The sequence below is a fragment of the Sciurus carolinensis genome, chromosome 16 (assembly GCF_902686445.1).
Source record: "Sciurus carolinensis chromosome 16, mSciCar1.2, whole genome shotgun sequence".
Classification (NCBI taxonomy): domain Eukaryota; kingdom Metazoa; phylum Chordata; class Mammalia; order Rodentia; family Sciuridae; genus Sciurus; species Sciurus carolinensis.
This window is the reverse complement of record NC_062228.1, coordinates 3393527-3417151: the sequence shown is the minus strand read 5'-3', so window position 1 is coordinate 3417151 and position 23625 is coordinate 3393527. Positions and strand designations below refer to the sequence as shown.

Below are 23625 nucleotides of genomic sequence, written 5' to 3'. Positions count from 1 at the left end.
TACGAAGAAAGGAATGCTTCTGCACAACGAAAGGGAATGACCAAGGCCAGCAACAGCATGGACAATCCCAAAAACACCAAGTGTGACTCCACTGTATGACAGATTGACTTTGAAAGAAATCCTACCAGGGAAAAGGAGCAAGGAGAGCCCCAAGGTGGCTTCTCAGCTGACGACATGGCTGTGTGGAGACCCTGTGCATGTGTAGGGAAGGGGGTCACACAGGTACCAGCGCCCATCAGACAAAATTCACTCAGTTGTTTAAAACAAAACCAAGAACTACATGTGTGACACATGACAGCATGTGTCAGTCGTGTCTCAATAAGGACAGCCACACTCCCAGTAGGGGTCCCCAGGGCAGGCTGGAAGGCACAGAAGCCGCAGCCTGCTGCTCTGTTTCCTTCCTACGCAGACTTCACGCAGCAGACAGGGCCCGTCATAGCGGCAAATTCAAGCAAGTTTCTGAAGCTCTTCCTCTTCTCTTCATGGCCATAAGCAAAGCTCACAAGACATAAGTGAACAAAAGAGACGACTATTCTGGCGTTCAGTTAAGATAAAAAGTATCAAGGTATGATTACTTCAGCACTGCCTTTTAAACTGGGTCAAAGTGGCACATGCCCATAATCCCAGTGGCTCAGGAGACTGAGGCAGGAGGATCACAAGTTCAAAGCCAGCCTCAGCAACTTAGCAAGGCTGTCTCAAAAAGTAAAAAAGGGCTGGGGATGCAGCCCAATGGTTAAGCGCCCCAGGTACAATCCCTGGTACCAAAAAAAAAAAAAAAAAGCTATCTAGGCTCCTCATTGCTTCGTTGTTCACAATCACCGACAACCTCAGAAAAACAGAAAGAAGCAAATCTCTGTTGCAGGCATACAAGTACAGGGCTTGGGAGGCACCCAAACCCTACCAGGAGAGAGATGTTTAGTCGAACTTGACGGGTGGGGGTACCAGACTCTACACAAGGCCCCAGGGACATGCAACTGCATCCAGCTTTGGCGCAGGGGCTCTGGAACCAGCAAGGTGGGAGTGAGCCTTGCAAATAAGACTCCCAAAGCAGAGCACAGTGTGAGAGAGACATCAGGGCTCTGTCTGGAGGAACCAGAGGACTGCCAACCAGGAGGACAGCATGAGCAGCCTGCAGACCAGCAAGGCAGGACCCGGGAGACAGGGGAGAGGGTCACAGCATGGAGGAGGCAGATGTGACAAGAGGACAGGACGGGGTCCTCTAACCAGTCCTCTGAGTACCATGTGCAGAGCCTGGAGTTGGGGCTTTATTCTGTGGGCACAAGAGGCACCTGAACTCAGGTAAGAAAACAGATGTTTTAAAAAGATCACTGTCAACAAAGCGAGCAGAGGCTGGCAAGAGGACGATGACCGTAGGAGGGGGAAAGCAGGAGGATGGCTGCAGGGCCTGAGGAGACGGGGACAGTCACAGGAAAGACACACAGTTGCATGGTGGCCAGCAGGATGGAAAAGTATCACTGACTCTCTGAACTTGGGAGCCAGACTCGGGAAGAATGTGAAGATCACAGCACACTGGATCCAAGGGGCCGTGGACAAAGCTCTGACCTAGAATGAGAGCCCCCAGCAGAGGTGTCAGGCACAGTGAGAACAGATGAGCTCAGCCACAGACCCGAGACTGCAGAGGTGCCATGCGGGGACTCTGGAGACAGGGCATTCAAGGAAGGAGGCTGGGCAGGGCAGAGCCGGGCGGACAGGGCAAGCGTGGGAGCAGGAGGGAAGCAGGGCCAGAGCAGTCACCACCCCAAATGAAGCACCAGACGAGACCGACTGGGTCATCAGGACCTTTTCCCAGCACTGCAGTAGAGCGCAAGAGCCAGATCCCGCTTTACAGGCGAGCGCCCTCGGGGCCCTGGGAGGGCTGGCCCATGAGGTGTCAGTCTCCAGCACAGGTCCCCGTGCTCCATCCAAGAGCACCACGGTGCAGCTTGCTGTGACAGTACACACTGCCTAAAAGCCTAGGCAAGACCCAAAGAGGTGAGACGCCCAGTTAATCCGGTGAACTAGGAGACCAGAGCACCAGTGAGGAGGCTGCCGCGTGGGCTCCTGTTTCTTTTTTCTAACTTCGTATTTTGAACTTTTCTTGTAGCCACATAAGCAATACGGCCAAGTTTCTGTTTTTAAAGAACCAGGGTCCACATCTGTAGATGCAGGGAACAAAGCCACAGAGAACAAAAGGAAAAAATATGAAAGAGAGGAAACTGTTCCAAGAATGGAAAGGCAGAGCCACAGCCCTGGGAGACTTGCAAAGCACACACCCAGTAAGGCCACACCTGAACTTCAAACAGCATTCACAAAACCCTGCTCCAGAGCGCGCAGGGCAGCGCACAGCAGCTTGATTCACACACGCTGAAGAGTGGAAGCAACAGAGGTACGCTCCAAAAGGTGGGTGGGAAACTGGATCTGTCCACAGGCCTCAGCAACAGGAAGAAACACGCTGCTGCCACATGACAGGGATGAACGTGGAAGCACGCTGGAGAGAGGAGCCAAGACTGTACGCTGGAGGATCCTGACCTTGCAGCACCCTGCATGGGTGGTGAACAGCCCGTGAGTGCCAGGGGCTGAAGGCGGGTAAGGAACAGGGGAGGCTCTCAAAGCAGTGTCACTGCTCGGCATGACACCTGACGGTAGACATGGGCCATTATGAACTTGCAACACAGTCTACAAATTTCACAAAACTCCTCAGGAGGCCAGGGGGTCTCCTCAGAGCTGGGAGCAGGGCCCATCAGAAGAACAACAAAATCTTTTTTTTTTTTTTTTGGCTCCAGGGACTGAACCTAGGGGTGCTTAACCACTGAGTCACATCCCCCAGCCCATTTCTACTTTTTATTTTGAGACAGGGTCTTGCTAAGTTGCTTGGCGCCTCCCTAGTTGCTGAGGTTGGCTTGGAACTTGTGATCCTCCTGCCTCAGTTTCCAGAGCCGCTGGGATTACAGGCGTAAGCCACCACACCTGGCAGAACAAAAATCTTGCGTGTGGCCTCGGGAAGGGGAGATGATGGGAGAAGGTCAAGCACTCTGCCTGGGCAGGCCAGCAGCCTGGATCGAGTGCCTGCGCCGGGTGGGGCACTACAGAGGTGCCAACCCCTGACCAACTTGGCAAAGCAGCACAGCATTGGGCTGACCCTGCATAGCGCATCTACTCAGCTGTGCTCTTAGATGTCCTCTCCATCAACCTGCAAGCGTGACACGCCGAGCCGCCCTTCGAATCCTACCCGTCAGGCACGCCTCACGGAACCGTGCTTTCTCCTCCAAATCTAAAAAGCAAACTACTAAACTTCAAGAAACACACAACGTTAACCTGGGTAAAGCCAAGTGTCAACAATACACTAGCACATGATTCATACGGCAAATGGTAACCTTGTTTGACCTTTCTAGAAAGGTCTTTTACATTAAAACATTTAGTCTCTCTGAAACAGTACATGTACACGGCAGATCACAAATATGGCAAATTGAGAGACCACAGGGAGCAGGAGGGGAAGCCAGGCTCGTTCGGGGTGCGGCTGGGTTGCTCTCACCAGCCACACCTCAGCCTCCTCCCTGACTTCTCCACAGACCTCTAATGGGGGCACACCCAGGCTGGGACCTCGGTCCACACAGCTAAAAAAAGAAAAGTGAACCTAGAAAGTTCCCAGATCGGTTATGTGCCACGGGGTCTATCCAACTGCCACTCAACAGCTCAACCCAGAAGGGTCAGAGCAGGGCCCCTCAGATCACCTCCCGCCCTCTACACTCACTGCCTCTACTCACCCACCAGTGCAGGCCCCACAGGGATCAGATGGGTCACTCCCGAGCCCAGGGCACAGCCAGGCTGCCTGTGAGAGGCCTCCCGCAGCCCAGAGCCCTGCCTCATCCCCCACTTGGGCCTCCCTGCCGTCACCCTCCTCCGCTAGAGTCCTCTTCGGTCATCACCTCCATGGGGTGCTCCTTGACCTGTTGAGTGAGTGGGAAGCAGAGCGGGTAAGAGAGGGTGGAAATGAGGTGAGCGGGCCAGGAAGCACGAAGAGGATCAAGTGTGGACCACGGGGAAGAGGGTGCGAAAGGCAGATGGAGTGGGAGAGAACCATAAAGGGCCAGCGGGGAGGCGGCAGGGGACGGAGAGCACCCCACCCTGGGAGGGAAGTCTGCTCAGTCCAGGCGCTCGCGCAGGCCAGCGAGGCGCCTCCAGCAAGCACTCACAGGTGCCAGGCTTCAGCCCTGCACGGCAGCCCAGCCCAACGCCCAACACAGTAAATAAACCCTCAGACATCCTAGATCCAGGAATAAAAAGAATCCTGAACTTCCAAATCTCCGAAAGCGTCTTGTCCCAAGAAGAGCTTAGCCTGAATCAGGCAGGGTTCTCAACTCTTCCCCAGGTTCCCAATCAGGGATGTGAAATGGCCTTCTGTAACATCAGGTTCACCCAGATTCAAAACACCGTGCAACCCTGACGTGCTAATGATATTTCTGGCTCTCACTTGCAAGTCTCCGGAAGGTGAAGGGACAGGCACTCACTGCACCCCGCCATGTGCCAGGAGTTTCACACACCACACAGACATACACCTGAGACAGGGGCTACCAGTTCAGGATGAGGAAGGAAACTGAGTCACAGGGATGGGTTAGTGGCTGGCTCAAACCTACAGCCAGTGCAGGCAGACTCGACCACTTCATCCACTGCAAAACGCTGCCCCTGAGAGGGGCGATCCCCTCCCAACAAATGGAACAGGGAGCCATGGAACTCTGAGAATTCAAACGTTTCCATGAGGCTGCAAAAGCTTATCTGGAAAGTCTGCATTCACTGACTGACCTCCCTCCTCACTGTCCCCACTGAGCCCCACACCAGCCTGGCACAGGGCTGGCCTTTGAATTAACAGCATTCCTGCGCAACCCAGGCTTACTCAGCAGCTCTTAACCTCCACCCAAGCCCCTCCCACCTCACTTCTGTAGGCCAGAGGACACTCTTGCTTACGGGTCTGGTCCTTTCCTTATCACCCTCTCCATGTCAGGCAGCCCTCATCATTGGCTTACACACCTGCGTAACATCAGGTCACTAGGTTTCAACAACCCTGGACAAGGCTGTGGAAGAGTCACAGTTCAAAACTGCAGCTCAGGTCCCCAATCACCCCAGCCCAAACCTTCCAGCACTGCTTTCCTCAACCTGGACCTCCAGACCTGTTCAGGTTAATCCCCCGGCCCCACGCAATGCTCATTTTGGTTCCCTTTCCAAAACATCACATTTCTGTGCTTTTGCTCCTGCAGTTTGCACAATCAGAATCCACATTCACTCTCCCAGCCTTTTAAAGCGTCTACTAGTTACAAGACTCTGGAGGATCACGTTTTCAAAACTATCAGGTGTTGACCAACACAAGGAACTGCCTTGGCCCCATAAGGTGTCTGAACTTCATTAGAGAAGTAACAGAATTCTAATGACCATTTTTCAAGAATAGATTTAGCAGCACACAGGGCTAAAATATGCGCAACAAGAACAGGTTTGTGGATAGCAGGAAGAAGTCAGTGCAGAAAATGATCAGAGGCAAGTGATAGAAAATGATAATTCTCAGTCCACAGAAGGCAGCCCAAGGCACAGATGCACCATTAGCCACAAGGGAAAGAGTCAGAAACATTTTACTTTTCTTTTCTTTTTTAAAGAAGTTCGGCTAGGCTGGCCTCAAACTCCTGGACTCAAGCAGTCCTCCTGCCTCGGCCTCCTGAGAGCTGGTGTGCACTACTGCACCTGGCTTTTTTGAAATATTTTAAATAGAAGGAAAATGAGTTGAGAGAGCTCTCTCTGTGGTCTGTCTTCTCCATCTAGAAGTTATTGATCAATGGCAAAGAAATACATTTCCAAGTAGGAAGGGGCCAGGTAAGGAGGGATGCCATGTAATAAAGAAACTAACCTTACCAAAAAAGAGGACTGGCCTTTTTCCTAGGCTAACAGTAAGATGCAGGGTGGGGTCTGGTCATATGGAAAGGACTAACAATGTGATTTAGGGTAGGGTTTTGGGGCACACAGCACCAGTCTACCTGGAAATGAGATCAACCAGGAGGGCAATCAACCATGCCTCCCAACTGGAGGATGCTCAGGTGGGCTCTGGGGGCAACACTCCGTGCACACTGCCATTCATCGATGTCAAGAGTGTTCTGCCCCCACGGGAAGAGGACAAAAGAAGCTTTGGCATTTGGTACTTCCCTGGGCTCCACCCTAAGTGTTGATTTAAATTAGTAGCTTTTTTCTGTAATAAACCATAACAAGGATTAGTACTTTCAGTGAGCTCTGTGAGGTCTTCCAGTGAAGTACTGACCATGAGGGTAGTCCTAGGTTCCCTCACTTCAAATTGCAGTTGATGTCGGAGGATAGTCTGGTGTGGAGCAGAACTGTTCCCTCGAAACTCTGTAGCTCTATTAATGTTCACGGTTGACCTCAGTTTGTCTCAGATGTTGCAAATGAAGAGGTACAAGACAAGGTGCTGACACCTGCCCTGGCCTGAAGATCAGCTTTGGGAATGAGAACTCCCAGTGAGAAGAGGTTTGATTTTATACTTTGGGGTCTGCTCCAGTGTTTGAATCTTTTTACCACAAAACCAACATGTATTACTTTTGTAATTAAAGGACAATTTTTAGGAAACATATCCCAAAGACTGCTTTAGGAAAATTATCTCATGTAGTCATTCAGCATGGACTGCTGATGGGGAAAGTTTTGGAGTCACCAGGAAAATGACTTTCAATTCATCCCAAACAATAACTCTGTGAAATTATTTCTAGTCTCATTTCCAAGCACGTTATAGCACAGGAATCAAAGCCAGCAACTAACAGATTCAATAAAAATGTAAAATTATGTCCATATTTTGACCAAATTAAGATCATGTAAAGTTCCTTTACTTTCTCTCTTACTTAGGGCCACTCACTAATACTTTTCCTTTTTTCTTTTGGGGATTGAAATCCAGGGGCGCTCAATCACTGAGCTAAACCCCCAGCCCATTTTATTTTGACACAGGGTCTTGCTAAGTTGCTCGGTCTGACTTGAGCTTGTGATCTTCCTGCCTCAGCCTTCTGGATAACCACCGCGCCTGGTTACCTTTCCATTCTTAAAGAGGATGTGTTTTTACAATACACGGATTAGCAGGGCTATAAAGTCCCAAATCACTAATTTGACAAATGAGGCAGGCTCCGAGGCACTGGCAGCAGAGGATCCAACGGCTGCTGAGTGAACCTGCAGGAAAACGCCTTTTCAGAAGGCCGAGTTCTCCAGCTCGACTTGGAAGTCCGTGGGAACCTACCAGTCTAACTCCAGAGTGTACCCGACTCTGACAATTTCTATATCCCTAATCCTCCCATTTTCAAGAATGTTCAAGAAATCAAATGTAGTTAACGCTTCTGTTCATTCCATTCTGTCAAACATCCAAGAACTTCCACTTAACCAAGTTCTGACTTCTACAAGCAAAGGCATTACGGCCACTTTTCCAGAGGCGACTTCGGGTAGGAAAGGCTGTGAACACAGAAACGACCTACCCTAAGGCAGCGGGAGGAGAAGGGCGCGGGTCTAGGAGCGCACGCTCGGCAGCCCGCGGAGCACACGCGCGGCCTGGGCAGCAGCAGGCGGCCCGCCAGCGCTAGTTACTCCGACTTAACTGCCACAATAAACTGGTGGTTCATGAGCTAATAAAATACGTCTATTCAGCGGCTAAAAGGGACTTGGCTCCGGGGCAATGACGGCTCGGAGACTGGCCCGGCTGCCCCGGCGGCCCTTCCACCGGCGCGGGCAGGAGCGAAGGAGGGGAAGCGGGCCAGGAGTCCGGAAGGCCCCCGCCGCGAGGGAGGGCGCGGGCCGGCGGCGCGACCTGCGAGCTCCACGCGGACGCCGCCCCGGCCCAGGTTGGGGCGCCGGCTGCGCCTACCCGGGCCCGGAGCCCGCGCGGCCCGCAGACTCACCGGAGGCCGGGCGCTGCGGCTGCTCCCGGCCGGCGGCGGCTGCGGCGGCCGGGGCGGGGGCGCATGGTGCGGCCGCGCTCACGCCCGGCTGTCTGAGTGGGGCGGCCGCCCAGCAGTGGCGGGAGCCGCGAGCCCGGCAGGCGAGCGCGCGGCGCGACCCGGAAGTGAACCCGCGGGGCCAGCGCGCCGCACACGCACTTCCGGCCGCGCCGCTCGGGCGTCGGGGAGGGGTGCGGGGCAGTTCGCGCGGCGGCGGAGCTCCGGGCCCTCTGTGGCCAGGGCCTGCGGGCCGGCGGCTGCTCGAGGAAAGCGGCTCTGCGTCCCAGGACCCCTCGCTGGAGCCCAGGGCCCCTCGAACCCAGTTCCGGAGAGGAAGGACAGGCTACGGGTGCCGCAGGGTCCAAGCCGCGCCGTCCGGGCGGCGTGTGCGGCGCGGGGCCGAGGACCGCGAGCGGAAGCGACCCCGCCCTGCCGAAGCCCCTCGCAGGGGCTCCGGGCTTCCGGGTGCGGACGAGCGCTGCCTCCGGGTTCCCGGTGCGGCGTGCGGCGGGTCCGGTGGCGGGTGGCGCGTGCCCGCCGCGCGTCGTGGGCTGGATGAAGGCGGTGGCGGCAGCCCAGGGGCCTGGGGCACGGTCTGCAAGCCATCCTCTCCGGTCTTACCGCCTCGCTCCCAGAAGCTCCTTCCAGCCAGACTTTTAAAAGTGAAAGGTGCATGAAATCCATTTATCAGAATTCCAGCCCTACAGGTTTAAAGTTTTGAGGTCATATCCCAAACATGCATATATTCAGCTCTTCATTCAGCTCACCTTTCTGGGCTTGCTCTCTGCTGGTGTCTTTGACCCCATAAGGAGGTGGGCCTCCAGTTCGCTCTTTATCATCCGAGAGGATGCTAGTCTTTGGATAGCACCGAAGACGGCAAGCAGCCGCTGTAATTGAGGTATAATTGCAAAGTGCAACGTCCAAGGGCTGTTTTTTGTTTGTTTTGTTTTGTTTTGTTTTTTGTACCAGGTCATTTAACCAAGGGCCGCTCTACCACTGAACCACATCCCTAGCCCTTATATTTTGAGACAAGGTCTTGCTAGATTGATCAGGGCCTCACTAAGTTGTGGAAGCCAGCCTGGAACTTGAGATCCTCCTGCCTCAGCCTCCTGAATCCCTGTAATTGGAGGTGTGTGCCACCACGCCGAGCAAAAGCGTCTCTTTTTCTAAAAAGATAAAATCATGTCTCATACAAATATGAAATGAACCCATCTCAAAGATTTAACTCAGTTAGGGCGTATATAAGATGCTGCAGTTAGTTCAGATGAATCCACAAGGCAGGCAGGAAGACAGGCAGTCAGGAATGCTGAGATGAACTTGATTAGTATATGCAAAACTGGCTTCTTCCCTGGGGGGCGGGGTCGACTAAACTTTCATCAAAGTCATTTGTACAAAGGTAAGTGCAGGGAACGTTTTCTGTGCTTTCTCTCTTTTCTGGGAGTCCTTTTCCGGGGACTCCACACTCATTGCCCAGTGCGGGCACCAGGGGAATCTGCAGACAGTCCTTCCTGTTAGTTTCCTTCCATAGGTAAACTTTCCTGTTTGCTGCCCTTGGAAGCCTAAAACCCCCTTTTCTAGGTCATCTCTCTACAGAGGTAATGTTCTTTGTTAAGAATGCTAGATAAACCGGGATTCAAAGCCCTCTTGTTGAGTTTCTCCCCCCATATAGAGATGTACGTGTAAATGTCAGTTTAATTTTCTCTTGTTAATCTGTCTTTGTTAAGGTGCCCCAGCCCAGAACTTAAAAGGATAAAGGGAAAGGATTTTTTTTCCTCCCCTACACACTCAATAACCTTTCTTTCTTTTTTTTTTTTTTTTTTTTGGCACCAGGGATTGAACCTAAGGACATTTAACCACTGAGACACATCCCCAGCCCATTTTTACTTTTCATTTTGAGTCAGGGTCTTGGTAAGTTGATGAGACTGGTTTTGAACTTGGTGATTCCCCTGCCTAAGCCTCCTAAGTAGCTGGGATTACAGGCATGTGCCACTGCGCCCTGCTCTAAAAATCCTTTTGACTCATTTCAAAATCACAGAAAATGGAGAGTGAAGAGATCCTTAACCCATAATTCTCTGTCCTGTTAAACCAGACCCTTGGGACTTAAAAGATCTATGAAATAGAAGGGTTTTGTTGAGTTCTTACAGATGCCAGCCAGGGAAAGGACCAGGGACAGGTTCCCACAGCTTCCAGCGGCAAAGCCAAAGCGGTTAGAATTGTCTTTTTTTTTTTTAAGACACGTTTTCGCCATGTTGCTCAAACTCCTGGGCTCCAGCCGTTGTTCCGGGTAGCTGGGACTAGGGGTGCATGCCACTGTACTTGGCTCAGTGTATTCCCACAAGGACAATTTGGAGAAGGAAAACCATAAACTATATTACACCTACATTGCCTAGATAAGAGGGGTGGGAAAGTGCAAGTGAGCCCTGGGATAGGGGGGCAGTCGTTACAGAGAAGTAACTTGCTTCTGGATTGGCTGGGGTTGTAAGCAGAATGAGGGTCTTCATGAGATTTAAGGTTTTCACATACATTTAGGTGCTGTTAGCTGGTTACTATCCCACCTCCCGCTTCCTCCTCTGCTCTTCAGTTAAATTTAGGAATCTCAATTCTCTTATCATCCCCATGCTTCTTAAGTTGCCTTTGTTTTTATGTAATAGTATAACTTTTTATTGTAACTTTAAAATCACTGAAGAAAATATCACAAGAAAATTAACAAGATAGACAGGAGCTTTTGACTCGGTGACATGGTAGAAACAAATCAATCAGTGAGCACACGTTTTCCACCCATGCAAACCTCCTGGCCTAGCCTGATCTGGGACTTACCTTGGGATGCTTGGCCACTATAGTTGCTGAAAAACCCTGAGGGTGGGGCCAAAGGAATCAGACCTGTTCCAGCAGCCAGTCAGCAGGGCCCAGTGGACTACCCCAAAGCTAAGGCCGCAAGGGACAGACTTCATATGAAGAGATCCTGTTTCCAGTTGCCCACCTGACATCTGCTGGCCCAAGTGAGGAGTCAGTGTTTTCAACAAAAGCCTCCTTCAAGTCCCTAAGGAGAAACCTAGGCGACTATCGTCATCATAACCCACAGAACAAAGCCAGTGGGGAACTAACTACATGGCCCGTGTGTGACTCCAAAAGTAGTGAGTTGTAAGTGGGTGCAGTTTAAATAAATGCAGCTAGAGGGTCTGTTAGGTGTTCCTTGTTAACAGTTTCATCTTCGGCAAACATTCTGCCTCTGTGATTTTCAGCAGCAGGGTCTTGTTGCAGGTCTTGAAGAGAGCCCTAGGAGCCTGACACAATGGCACACACCTATAATCCAGCAGTTCAAGAGGCTGAGGCAGGAGGATTATGAGTTCAAAGTCAGCTTCAGCAACTTAGTGAGACCCTAAGCAACTCAACAAGACCCTGACTTTAAATCAAATACTAAGAAAGGGGGAGTGCTTGGGTATGTAGCTCTGTGGTAAAGTGTCCCTGGGTTTAATCCCTAGTACCAAAAAAAGAAAAGTGCACCACACAAATTCAAGGTCAGCCTCACCAGTTTAGGCCCTGTCTCAAAGTTTAGAGAGAAAGCTGGGCACTGTGGCACACACCTGTAATCCCAGTGGCTTAGGAGGCTGAGGCAGGGGATGGTGAGTTTAAAGCCAATCTCAGCAATTTACCAAGACCCTGTCTCTAAAAATAAAAAAATAAAAAGACTGGGGAATGTGGCTCAGTGGTTAAACCCCCAATTTCAATCCACAGTCCCCCAAAAAAATTTTTTTAAGGAAAAAAAGGTGGCTGGAGTGGTATTGTGTAGCTCAGTTCTAGAGCACTTGCCTGGGGTACAAGGGACCCTAGGCTGGGTTCCGTCCCAGTACTGCAACACACACACACAGGCACGCACTAAGAACAGCACCAGGCGGCAAAAACAGTCAACTCTTACCAAGGATTTTTGTCTGTTTCTCGACAGACTTGATACGTGTTTTCTGCCAGTTATTTCCCCTCTCAAACCATCAGCTTTTTAAAAACCTCTAAAATAGGAGATTAGACTTGATTTCTAAGGTTTCTTCCTGTTTTAAGATTACGGCTCCGCAGGATGTTGCCTCTCCCTGATTTCACCGAGGACCTGAGGCAAAGAAGCCCCAAAGGCTGCTGATGCCTGGAGGACGGAGAGCCCTGCTCCAGGTTACCTGTTCACACCTCAGGCAGAGGCTCTGCAGGCTGGAAAGAGAGCTCACCCTCCATCAGAAGCTCAGGAGGGGATGCACACAGTCAGAGTACAGTCAGAGGCAGAGATCAAGGTCGGCTGCACTGGACGCAGGCACACGCCTGCAATCACTCCGGAGGCCGAGGCAGGAGAATGCAATGTGAAGCCAGCCTGGGCAACTCAGTGAGGCTGTGTCTCTAAATTCTTTAAAAAAATTTAAAATGGGTATAGCTCAGTGGTAGGGCGCTTGTCTAACATGCATGTGGCTGCAGAAAAGCTGGCTGTACCCTGTATCGGGAAGGCAGACCAAATTAGTACAGTTATAAATTCATTCGGTTCTTTGCAGAGCAAGTTAGCAACAGGAATCGCCAAAATTAAGTGTGCATGCCCTTTGACTCAGCAGTTCCTCACTGAAGAATTTACCTGCAGAGAGGCCTTGTGTGCACAAATGTGTTTGCACCTGAGCACTTCTGGTGGCCTGCTGGCAGAGGGGAATGGCTTGTGCAGCTGTAAACGAAGAACTGACACTCATGATCTGAAAGTGTGTTAAAAAGGAGTTGAGGAACATATGTGATATATATATGTATGTGTATATATAATATAAATGGAATATATAAAAATAACTATAACGCTCATTTTTTTTAAACATGACTTTTTTGTTTTTGTTTTTGTTTTTTTGCAGGGGGCATGGTCTAGGGATTGAACTTGGGGCCTTTTGCATGCATGTGCCCGCCACTCAGTGACACCCCCGCCCAACCCATTTTTAAATACACTACAATATAATTAAATAAGAATGATCAGCAAGACACTTGAACAAAAGCACATGATACAGTGTGTACTTTCCTTAGTCATCAAGGAAATGCCAACTCAAACCTCCACCAGCTACGTATCAGAACCATGTGCCCACAGACCCACAGACGGCTAGAAGGGGGCCGCCGGGTGCTGGCTGCATATGGACGCAGCACCGGTGAGCGCTACCTGCCTTGGATGGTGCAGGCCTGTCTGCTAACCCCTGAGCACACGCACCTGTGCTCACCAGAAGACTCGGGCTTGAGGTGCTCACATGGTGCTGTTCACAACACTCCAAACTTGACCTGACCTAATGCCCGTCAGCTAGAGAAGAGATAAACTGTGGTCTAGTACTGCAACAAAACCACAGCCGTGAGAATGAGCATGTGACAACACACAAGTCCCGGTCAGTGTGAGACACAAAACAACCCACACTACAGGGTCCACTCATCAAAAGAGGCAGCGCTGCCTGAAGGGCGGGCACCTAGGGCAGCGGGCTCCCCGCTCTCCTGCCCCCAGCAGGGTGCTTGCTGGCTGCAAGTGTCTGTGTGTAGAGCACCACCCAGCTGTGGCTCAGGCTTCTGGTCCTGCACTTCAGGTAGGAGCTGGAAGGGGGGCCAAAGACTGCAGCGGAAAATCAGAGGCGTGTTCCAGAAGGTGCTGGGTGTTTTTCTCCTGCTGAGTTTGTGGTGGTGGATTTGCCAGCAGCCAGATAGGAAGGCCAGAGCCCACGCGCCGGGCCAGGCCCAGGAGGTCTGAACCACCGTGGTGTGATGGTTCCTGGATTCCCTGCTCTGGCCCCTTCACCAGGGCACTAGGCCTGCACCTGGGGAGGTGTGTGCTGGTGGCCGAGAGTGGACAGTCACTGAGTGCAAGACAGGACTCGGGCGTCTGCCTCCCTCCCTCCCACACCTTCCCTGTCCCTTCCCACCCCACCCATCACGCCTCCGCTCACGTCCCTGTCTTGCACACACTCACCTCACACTCTTCCTCCCAGGGTGCAAGTCTCCCAAAAGGGACTGTTGCTGGTGCCGGTCACTGCTGTCCCCAGGCCCCCAAAATGTGCAGGGAATGAGGCTGGAGGCCCCAGAGGTCCAGCAGGCAGGTGTTGAGCCGGGTTCAGGTCCGCATGTGTCCTGTCCTCAGCTGCTGTCCAGAGGCACTCCTCCTTGCCTCCCTGTGAACCAGGTGTCTGCCTGGGACAGCTGAGGGGCAGGTAAGCCTAGCGCCACCTGCCTGGCTCTGCCTCCTGGGCTGCACCCCATAGCTTAGGGCTGCTGCCATAGCTCTGCACCCAGTCCCCTCCCTTGCCTTTGACGTGGTCCCCCAAAGTCAGTTTCCCACCCATCACTGAACCTCCCAGCAGCAAGCCCTGATGTGTACTCAGTGGCCATGACCAGCCCCTTCTGGTCCTGCCCGCACCCCGTCCAGTCTGAAGCTCACATTGAATGACAAACCAGCAGCTTCCTACAGAGGAAAAGATGCCAGGTGCTGAGATGGTGGCCACAGGAACCTGGCCCTGTGGGGGTCTCCTGCGAGGCTTCCTTTAGGATCCCTGTGGGTGTTGGTGGTGGAAGAAAGGGGATCGGGCAAAGGTGCAGGGGAGGCCCAAGGTGGGAAGGCACAGGGGCTGCTGCAAGTCCTGTGTGGGGTCAGGGGCAATGGTGTGAGGCAGGCCGGGGGCTTAGACGCTGGCCTCTGAGGGGTGGGGGGAAGCCCCTGGAGGAACTGACCCCACTTGCAAGCTCTGGAGAAAAGGCTGCAAAGGCCCGAGGAGTGACCAGGAAGGTCCAGGAGTGGGTGTGGAGGAGCCATGGGACTCAGGCAGCGTTCTGAGCCGCTTTGGCACTGTGGTCACTGCAGACCACACCATGGGGTGAGCGCTCCCTGGGAACTGCAAGGGAGAGCGCTGAGCACCTTCACCACTGGGTAAGGAGACACCCCCAGCGGGGGGCGTGGCATCGCTGCCAAAATGCGCTCCCTGACCGCACTGAGGGAGCCACCAGGAAAGCCCAGACAGAGACACCTAGGGACAGCCAGCCTGTGCTCCCACTGAACATTATCAGCTCAAGAAAGTGAGAAAGGGATCTAGGATAAGAAGAGAGAAACTCGGAGTCTGGGAAACCCTCACACCACTGAGATGCACAGAGCAGTGCAAACCTCGGCCGGGCCCTTGTAAGATGAGGGAAGGACGCAAGCGCTGGACGCAGGACGTTGTGCCACTCAGCCTGGCTTCAGCTCCAGCCCAGCCCCTTCTATAACCGTCAGACCCAGCCTGAGTCAGGATCCTCACTCGGGACAGCCACATTCTCCCTGGAATGTCTCTCTGCCTTCCTAAATAAGCCTCGTCCCTGCCTTTGTGAGGCTGGTGCTGAAATTCTTTTCCATCACGCATGCCAAGGACCCTGCTCCCCCTTCCTCTGGGAACTCCTCGGACCCTTCTCTAGAGACATCTTCTCCTCTGACAAAAGGAGAAAGCCTGGGGAACTACCCAGAGCAGGAAGGGCCTGTGCCAGGACACCCTGCTGATCCGTCCATTTTGGAGCCTGACCCCCAGAGCTGCGAGATAATAAATTGGTGTTTTCGTAAGCCATTAAGTTTGTGGTGGTCATTTCCAAAGCCAGGGAGAAAGAAGGGCTGGGTGGGAGCGCTGCCAGCGAGTCGCCCGGCTGCACCTCCCGCACCTGTGTTCTTGGAGGCACCCTCCATCTGGAGGTCTCGGGTTTTGCTGTTTTTTTTCCCAGTCCTGGGGATGGAACCCAGGGCGCTCAACCATGAGTCACATCACCAGCCCTTTTTATTTTGAGGCAGGGTCTTGCTAAGTTGCTGAGGTTAGCTTTGAACTTTCAATTCTCCTCTCCATCCCTCAAGCTGCTGGGATCACAGGCCTGTGCCACCACGCCCAGCATCACATTCTGTGTTCAACAACCAACTTGAAGTTGTGCATGATGGCATGTGCCTATAATCCCACCTACTCTGATGGCTAAGGCAGGAGGGTCAAAAGTTCAAGGCCAGCCTGAGTAATTTAGCAAGACCCTGTCACAAACAATAAAAAGAACTGAGGATGTAACTCAGTGGTAGAGTACCCCAGATTCAATCCCCTGTATCACAATAAATACATAAGTTAATTACTAATAAAACCAACTCGAATGGAGTTTTTGTCACTTATAACTGAAAAAATGTTGGTAGACTACACCTTTGGATCCAGAAACAGTATCCACCTTATACAGACATTTCACAGCAGGATACAAGGTTGACTGACCATGACGTGGTCTTCGTCATCGGTGCCTCCTCTTCAGAGAGCTCACAGATAGGTGCTCGTGACTCATATGTCATGAATATTTATTTCCCAGGACTGATGTTGAGTTCTCTGGTCTGTGGTTTGCAAACTCTCTTCCTCCTCTTTGAAAAGGTCATGTTCATACGCCCTGTCCAGCTTTCTGGCAAGGTCAGAAGACCTGATGAAGTGACAGGGGGCTGGGCTGCCATGAGTCCTTTGAGGAGAAATCATGTTCCCCCCAAATGGAATCTGAACCTGAGTGAACTCACACTTCTCCAGCTGGTATTGCCCAGGTCGGATCAGGGCTGTGGGAGTCGGTGTGTGGTGCTCAACTCACTCATGGAGGGCCCCTCCACCACACAGGAGCGCTCCATTTCCACAAGTTCCTTGTACTCTGCCAGATTCAGGCAGAGCCCTACAAAGACCAAGGTGTGCCCCCTTCTCTGCAGTGTCCATCTGAGGGAACAAAAGGCTACCCTTCCCTTCCCCAGTTCACACCAAGCTCGGGCACCTTGAGATCCAGCTTCCTTCCAATGGCCATGCCCAGCTCATCAAGCAAACCGCGGGGGTGCGGGGAGGGAACCAGAAACAGCAGGGGGCTGCTGGAACTGCTGCCTTGTGGAACCGCAGTTCGCAATGTTTCCTTCGTGTTGTTCCCCTAAACTTTCCCAAGCAAGTCCACAGTTCGACAGGTCATCTGTCCAGGACCAGCAGCTCAGCTTGGGGCATGGGCTGAGCCTGCATCGTCTCTGCACTGTCCTCTTTGCTCTCGAGTGGCAGAACTCCAGGTCCCTCTGCATGACTCCCGTGACTTCGGAAAACCCCTTGGTCTAACACACGCAGCCCCATCTCGGACACCATTGCCCCTCCTACAGACAGAGCCTATCATTTCAGAAGAGGGACCCCCCGAAGAAGCGGAAACGTCTTCAGACAACTCGAGGCGCCGGCGCCGACACCGCAGAGCCGGTCAACTCTGCAGGGCGCGGGAGCCAAGTCTGACAGTCCCCGCGTTAGTGAGGCCTCCTCGCTCCCCGCCAGAGCTACACGGCTGCCGGGAGGCCTTCCGTCACTGGCCTCTCCTTCACTCTACTCGTGGGAGGGTCCCGAGCTTCGGATCCCCGTCTTGGGCCTCCTGGGGCGCAGGCCGGCCTCGGGCCCCCGCGCCCCTGCTCAGCGCTGACCCGGCTCTGGGGCGCCGCGCGGGGAAAAGGGGCGACCCCGGGCCAGGAGGCGACCGGGCCAGAGCCGCCCGGGCCTCGTGGGGCTGCTCCTCCGCTCCGCGGCCCGGAGGCCGGAGCCCGACTGCCAGAGCGCCGCGGTCACGTGACGCCGCGGCGGGGGCGGGGCTCCGCGCCTGCGCAGACGGGCGGGGCGGGCCGGCTGACTGACAGCTCGCCGCGGAGCCTCGGAAGGACCCGGCTGCTCGCGGGCCGCGCAGTCGCCGCTGCCGCCGACCGCACGGCGCCCGCCCGCTGCCGGGTCCTCTGCCTGCCTGCCTGCCGGCCACCCGCCGCGGTAAGAGGGCCGAGGGTCGCCTGCGGGGCTCGCGAGGGGGTGGCCTGGGAGTGTCGGGGGAGCTGCGGGCACCGGACGGGGTCCGCCAAGGGGACAGATGGCAGCGCCGTGGATTGGCGGGACGGGGTGCTCCGCGGGGCGACAAGGGCGCAGGTGTCCCCGGGTGACAAGGGTTTGGGTCTCCGCTGGCGACGAGAGCGCGTATCTCCGCGGGGTGACAGGTCGAGGCTCGCGGGATGACAAGGAGCGGGTCTCCGCGGGAGAGCAGGTGGGGGCAGGTGGAGGAAGGGTGCGCGGTGACAAGGGCGTGGGTCCTCGCGGGCCGGGGCCGCGGGGCCGAGTCTCCGCGGAGTCCTGGCCTCCGCGGGAGGCAGGGGACTAGGGAAGGGGTGGCAGGAGCCCAGGGCACAGCGGCCGGCTACCTCCCAGAGGGGCTGCCTTTCGTCTGATGTCAGCAGATGCTGCGGCTACGTGGCTTCAGGGTGGACCTGGGGTTTAGACTCCGAGGAAAAGAAGAAACCCAGACTCCTGGAAGGACGTGCTGGGAAGGGGTGGACGGGACCTGGAGCAGGGCCATTGGTCCAGTTTGTGTGAGTGGTGGGTTTGAAGGTTGTAGCCTGCTGCTCCTGGCTGGAGGCGGGTCCCTGACCCAGTTGCTGCCCCTGTCAGCCTTGCAGGGATCCCCTCTGCTCCTGATGGCCCTGAGCACAGTGGCCTATGGAGGTCCAGCCAATGCACATGTAGTTCTGGAAGTTCCATTAGCACAGCTGGTTCAGGGACTAGAGCCAGTTTCCAGGTCTTAGTCCTCCTGGAACTGGGTGCAGGTACCCCTTGAACTGGCTTCCCTTTTCCCTAGGTAGTAGGTTGACTGGATGTGGGAAAAGAGGAAGAGGAAGAGGCTTTGCAGAGGCCAGCTCCTCTTCCTCCCTAGTTAAGTGCCGGGGGTGAGTGCCAACCTGCAGATTGAGCAGGAACTCACCTCTGAGCTGGCACAGGGGAGGCGCCCGCCGCGGAACCCGTCCCGTGGCGAGTCAGTGTTAGAGGCAAGCTGCCAGGGTCAGGACCCAGGCCACCTGCCTGGCCAAGATCCAGCAGGCAACCTGATGCTGGTGCTTCAGATTCTTCTGACTGGGGCAGCCTCCACCTTGCCCCTCAGAGCAGGGTGACCAGAGTGCTCGGCGCAGCCTGCACCCTGTGAGCCAAGTGCCTTCCATCTGCATCTGAGCGAAGGGCCCGCTGTTCAGCATCTCCTTCCTGCTGCCCGTGTTCTGCTTCCACTCTGTTCAGAAATAGCACCGTTGATGCCTTTGAGGCACCGGGCAAGGGGCTGTTGAGATCAGCTCAGCGAGAAAGTTGGCTCACGAGGTTTCCTTTTTCCATTAGAGATGAAGGTGCTTAGGACTCACGCACAGAGAGTCATTGGTTGGTGATGGGCAGATTATCTCTAGCCTCTGCGTTGCTCTCCTGGGTTGCTCCTGATTGCCTTTTGGTGGTATGTGTGCGTTAATGTGAAGACGGGTCTTGCTATTTGAGAATCTCACAGCTCAAGGCAACAAGAAGCCACCCGCCAATGGGGATAAATCACTAACCTTGGAATTTGCGAGAGCGTTCTACCAGGCATAGGTGTGCTGCTGTCTTCATGACCGTGACTTTGTTTCTCCAAAGGTGAGTTAGTTTATGGTGACTCCAGGTGGCCGAGGGTCTTCTTTTAGGCAGTCTCGAGGGAAGGTTCAGGGTGGGCGACTCATGCCACGTGTCCACCCCTTTTTTTTCTCCCTCCATCCCTGCCTCCTTTCACAAAAGGAAAACAATTGGGTTAAAAGAAATATCAAAAGTAGTGTTAAAAACTCAGGGAAGCACACATGGAGATGAGTGAAGCCCCCGCCATGCGGCCGCCCCTCCCTCCCACGCGCTCCCCTCTGCATGAGCCTGGGACATTCCACACCACGGGTGAGGAGCTGAGGCCAACTTGCCCAGTGCCACTCAGCTGGAGTTCCACCCAGCTTCCAAAGCCAGATGAGGTGGCCCTGAAGTAGCCCGCCACTGAGGGATGCAGGGGTCCGGGGGAACGTGCCTCCGGCCAGGCACCCCCGTCTCTCCCAGAGACCTTGGGCAGAGCACCTGCCCATCCACCCCCGGCCTGGCCAGTGGGGCTGCACTGTCGGCCCAGATTTGTTTATGGTGTTTGAGAAATCTAGCAGGAAGTGTGATTTGCTCAAGTGCCTGGGTTTCCACATAGCCTGGGTGTCTTCAGATGTGTGGGGCAAGAGCAGGGCCTCTCCAGGGCCACCTGCCTCATGGTTGTCCTTGTCCCCTCCCGGAAGACAAGTGCTGCGGTGGAGGAGTGCCCGGTGGCTGTTTGTTTAAGCAGTGTTTTATACGTGGCATTGTTGGGTCAGGGTGGCACTTCTGTTTTCTTTTATTCTTTTTTCTGTAAGGACGCGGCTTTTCTTGTTGGGAAGGAGTGGCTTTCATTCCATCTTCTAGACCCGGGCAGCTCAAGGACTCCAGGGGAGGTAGCCTGCTTTGTGCCTTGGCAGGTCAGTGGTACAGAACAGCATTCAGAGCAAGGCCACCTGGAGGCACATCAGAAAAGCGGAGGGGGGGGGGTTCCGTCTGCTCTGTGGTTAGGATGTCATGTCCTCTTCGAATGGTAGTGAAGGACACAGAGCAAAGCACTTAAGTATATTTACTCAGGTTGCTCCCGTGCTAATGTCAGGGCTGATAAGCCAGGAAGGTCTTGGAGGCTGTGATTGACATGGTCCCAAGAACCAGAGGACAGATATTATAGTCAGAAAGCTTTTGGCTTCTGGAACTCCATCACCTGCCCCTTTACATCTCTCCCCTGTAGCTTCTCAGTACCCTTGTGGTGAAGTTCACACCTATCCCCATGATGTGCCAGGTGGCCATACAGGTACTGGCCAGCCTCACCTGCTTTTCCAGCTCAGCATGTACCACTCTCACTCACAAAGGACCCATCTTCTCTTTCCCTTTTTTTTTTTTTTTAAGACTTTTTTTTTCTTTTTTTTTTTTTTTCAGGGCCGAGGACGGAACTCAGGGCCTTGCATGTGCAAGGCAAGCGCTCTACTGAGCTAAATCCCCGACCCCCGCCACCTTCTTTTTGAGCTCTAGCATACCTAGCCCACTCTGCCACAGGGTCTTTGCACTGGCTGTCCCTCCCATCAGATTTGCCCATAGCCACCTCCCTGTCATTCAAGTCTGTTCCAGTATCACATCCTCAGCAAGATCTTCCCCAAAACATTCAAATAATGTCCATTTTTCCTCTGGTCCCTAGCCCACTCACTCTGTTATATTGCATTGTTTCATTTTCTTCAAAACAGTATCAGAAATGACCTTGTTGATCTGAGAATGCTTTTGACATCTGTTCTGCGTTTGCTGCTGCAGCAACTGCTCCTGTTGGTGCAGTAGCAGATGCAAAACTGCACCTGGCTCACAGAAGGTGCTCAGTGAACACTTCCTGAAGGAATGAGGATGGAAGGTGGTAGACAGTAGTTGGTTCTCTCTTAGTAGAGGCAGTGGAACATCGGCCAGCCACTGGCCAGAACTACGGTGTGAGTTGGTAGGGAAACCAGGTGACCCTCTGCCTTCTCTTCTGTAGCCATAACAAAGTGCCACAAACTGGGTGGCTTCAAGCAGCGGAACTTTACCCTCTCCTTCTGAAGACCAGAAGTCCCAAATCAAGGGTGGGCGACCTGTTCCTTCTGGGGTCTCAGAGGGAGACCACCGCCTCTCCGCGTTCTGGGGGTCACCAGCAACCCCTGTTGCATCTGCACACACAGCCCCAGTCACTCAGCTCACGTCTTCCCTGCTACTGTCCTCCCTCTCTCCCCTTGGGCCACGGTCTCTTCCTGGACAGTGGTGCCACCTGCCCCAGCGCCTCATTCGCTGTCATACCCGAGAGCCCCTGGTTCCAAATACATTCCTCACAGGTTTGAGGGCTGGGACTTCGATGTACCTTTTTACGGGGACACAGTCCAACCCATGATGCCTTCTAACTTCAAGACCCTGTGATGTTTTAAAGGGAAAGTTGGCAGAAGATGGTGGTGGTTTTGGGGGTGATCACGGGGAGCTGGATATTCTTATGGGAGCGTTGATGAGCCGCAAGCTTTCAAGGTGCGGGGCTGTAGGTCTGTGGCATGCTGCCCAGCTGAGGAGAGCGGGAGCCTGGCTTCCAGTCACCTGCCATGGGCCCCGGGCCAACTGGCGAGTCAGCTGGCTTCGGGTCCCAACACCTGTGGCCTCTGCCCTCCCCGATAGGATGCAGGCCTCTGCAGGGACAGGACTTCCCTCTCAGCCTTTGCTTGACACTGTCTGAGTCATGCTCACAGCCTCCGCAGGAGCGGGAGCTGCCCTAGCCTCGGGCCGCCCGTCAGGAGGGGCAGGGCTGGCTGCAGCGAGCTGGGTTCCAGCCTCCTGGGTGTCCTCAGTGTGGGCGGGTCTGAGCCTGCAGGAGCTTCGGCACCTGCCCTGGTGGGAGTGGGTGGTGGGCAGAGCCGAGGCATGGCCGGGCACCCCGGTGCCCCTCTCCTGTTCAATGCCATTTGTGCTGTTCGACTGCTGGCCCTGCAGCTGGAACCAGGTCCAGATGACGCAAGGAGAGCCAGTGAAAGTCAGGCTCTCTCTCCTTCCCCGTGCTGCCCCGGCTCCCATCCCTGTGGCACCAGTGGGCCCGCCTCTCGGGTCCCCAGCTAGAGGTCCGAGGCTCTCTGAATGTCCCCTTCCAGTCACTACCACACCCTCCCTCCCGAGCCCTTCCTACCTCCTTCCTTCATGACAGCCTGGTGTGTCCCCAGGAGTTGAGAGCTGACATCTTCCTACCCAGTTTTACTGGCAGAGCAAAGGTGCGGGAGGAAATGCCCCCAGGTGGGGAAGGTGCTTCCGGTCCGTGGTCTCCAGAGTCCTTTCCTTAAACTTGAGGACGCAGGGCAAGGACAGAGGACCCAAAGGAGAAGAGGGGAGAGGCAGGTGTTTTCTGTTCCCAGGGTTGTGGCCCTGCGTGTGGGTATGTTCACCAGTGCCAGGCCCCGAGGGTGCCCTGTACTTGCTGGGTTGCCGCCAGCCCTGGGACACTCTGAAGTGGCCCCCTGCTGCCAGGTGACAGGCTGGGGCGGGGCGGGGCTGGGAGAGCTCGTCCCTCTCACCACACAACCCAGGCCCCCTGTCCCTGGTCCTGTCTGCGGCTCTTGCTTCCCGGGCTGAGCACCTCGGAGACCCCGTCGGTGCACCCTGGAGACAGTGCTGGGAGGACCCTGGCCCTTCCTGCCTGCCCACTGCCACTTGCCAACATGTCCCTGCCCGGCATCCACTAGCTTCTAGGTCCCAGTAGCACTCCCGTCTGGGAGTGACAGCCCGTCTGCCCGCCCTGCCCTGCTGGCCTGCCTGGTCCTCAGCCCTGCCCGGCTCATCCCCCTGGTGGCCTGCCCTGCCTCGCACTCCGGACGATGAGCAAGTGCTGGGGGGACAGCCCACCGTGCAGCCGGCTCCAGGTGCGGCCTCAGGCCCTGCTGTGGAGGAGGCTGTCCTGCCCCGAGTGGCCTGCAACCTGAGAGCCGCTGCCCAGCCCAGCAGCCGCCCTGCCTCCCTGTCCCTTGTCTCCGGGCTTCCTTCAGCAGCTCGGGGAGGTGCGTTCCACGTGTTATAGACGCACCTATTTCTAGCGTGCGATTCAGTTTTTTTGACTTCCAGTGGCGCCACCAGCGTCGAAGTCTAATTTTAGAACATTTCCATCACCCCAAAAAAGAGAGCCCTCTGTGTGCGCTCCCTGCCCGGCAGCCACTAAGCTGCTTCCTGTTTCTAGGGATTTGTGGGATCTGGACTTTGCATATACTGCATCCAACAATATGTGGCCCTTTGTGACTGTGGCCACGAACTCATCCCGC

The 23625-nt window shown here is 54.6% G+C and overlaps 2 protein-coding genes across 8 annotated transcripts in view; one reads left to right on the top strand and one right to left on the bottom strand.

The window, feature by feature from the left end:
- The window catches only part of Zdhhc7 (zinc finger DHHC-type palmitoyltransferase 7), a 34423-nt gene extending 16900 nt beyond the window's left edge, over positions 1 to 17523 (bottom strand). For 3 of the 5 annotated variants that reach the window (XM_047528461.1, XM_047528464.1, XM_047528460.1), the window contains exon 1: positions 7923 to 8081. The gene's annotated coding sequence lies outside the window, so the exon portion shown is untranslated. Of the gene's footprint in view, positions 1 to 7502; positions 7902 to 7922; positions 8082 to 16192 lie in introns of those variants that run through there. The other 2 variants (XM_047528463.1, XM_047528462.1) reach the window with 2 other exon arrangements.
- A 59-nt stretch (positions 17524 to 17582) lies between these two features.
- The window catches only part of Kiaa0513 (KIAA0513 ortholog), a 49530-nt gene continuing 43487 nt past the window's right edge, over positions 17583 to 23625 (top strand). For 2 of the 3 annotated variants that reach the window (XM_047528458.1, XM_047528456.1), the window contains exon 1: positions 17583 to 17725. The gene's annotated coding sequence lies outside the window, so the exon portion shown is untranslated. The remainder of the gene's footprint in view (positions 17726 to 23625) is intronic. The other variant, XM_047528457.1, reaches the window with a different exon arrangement.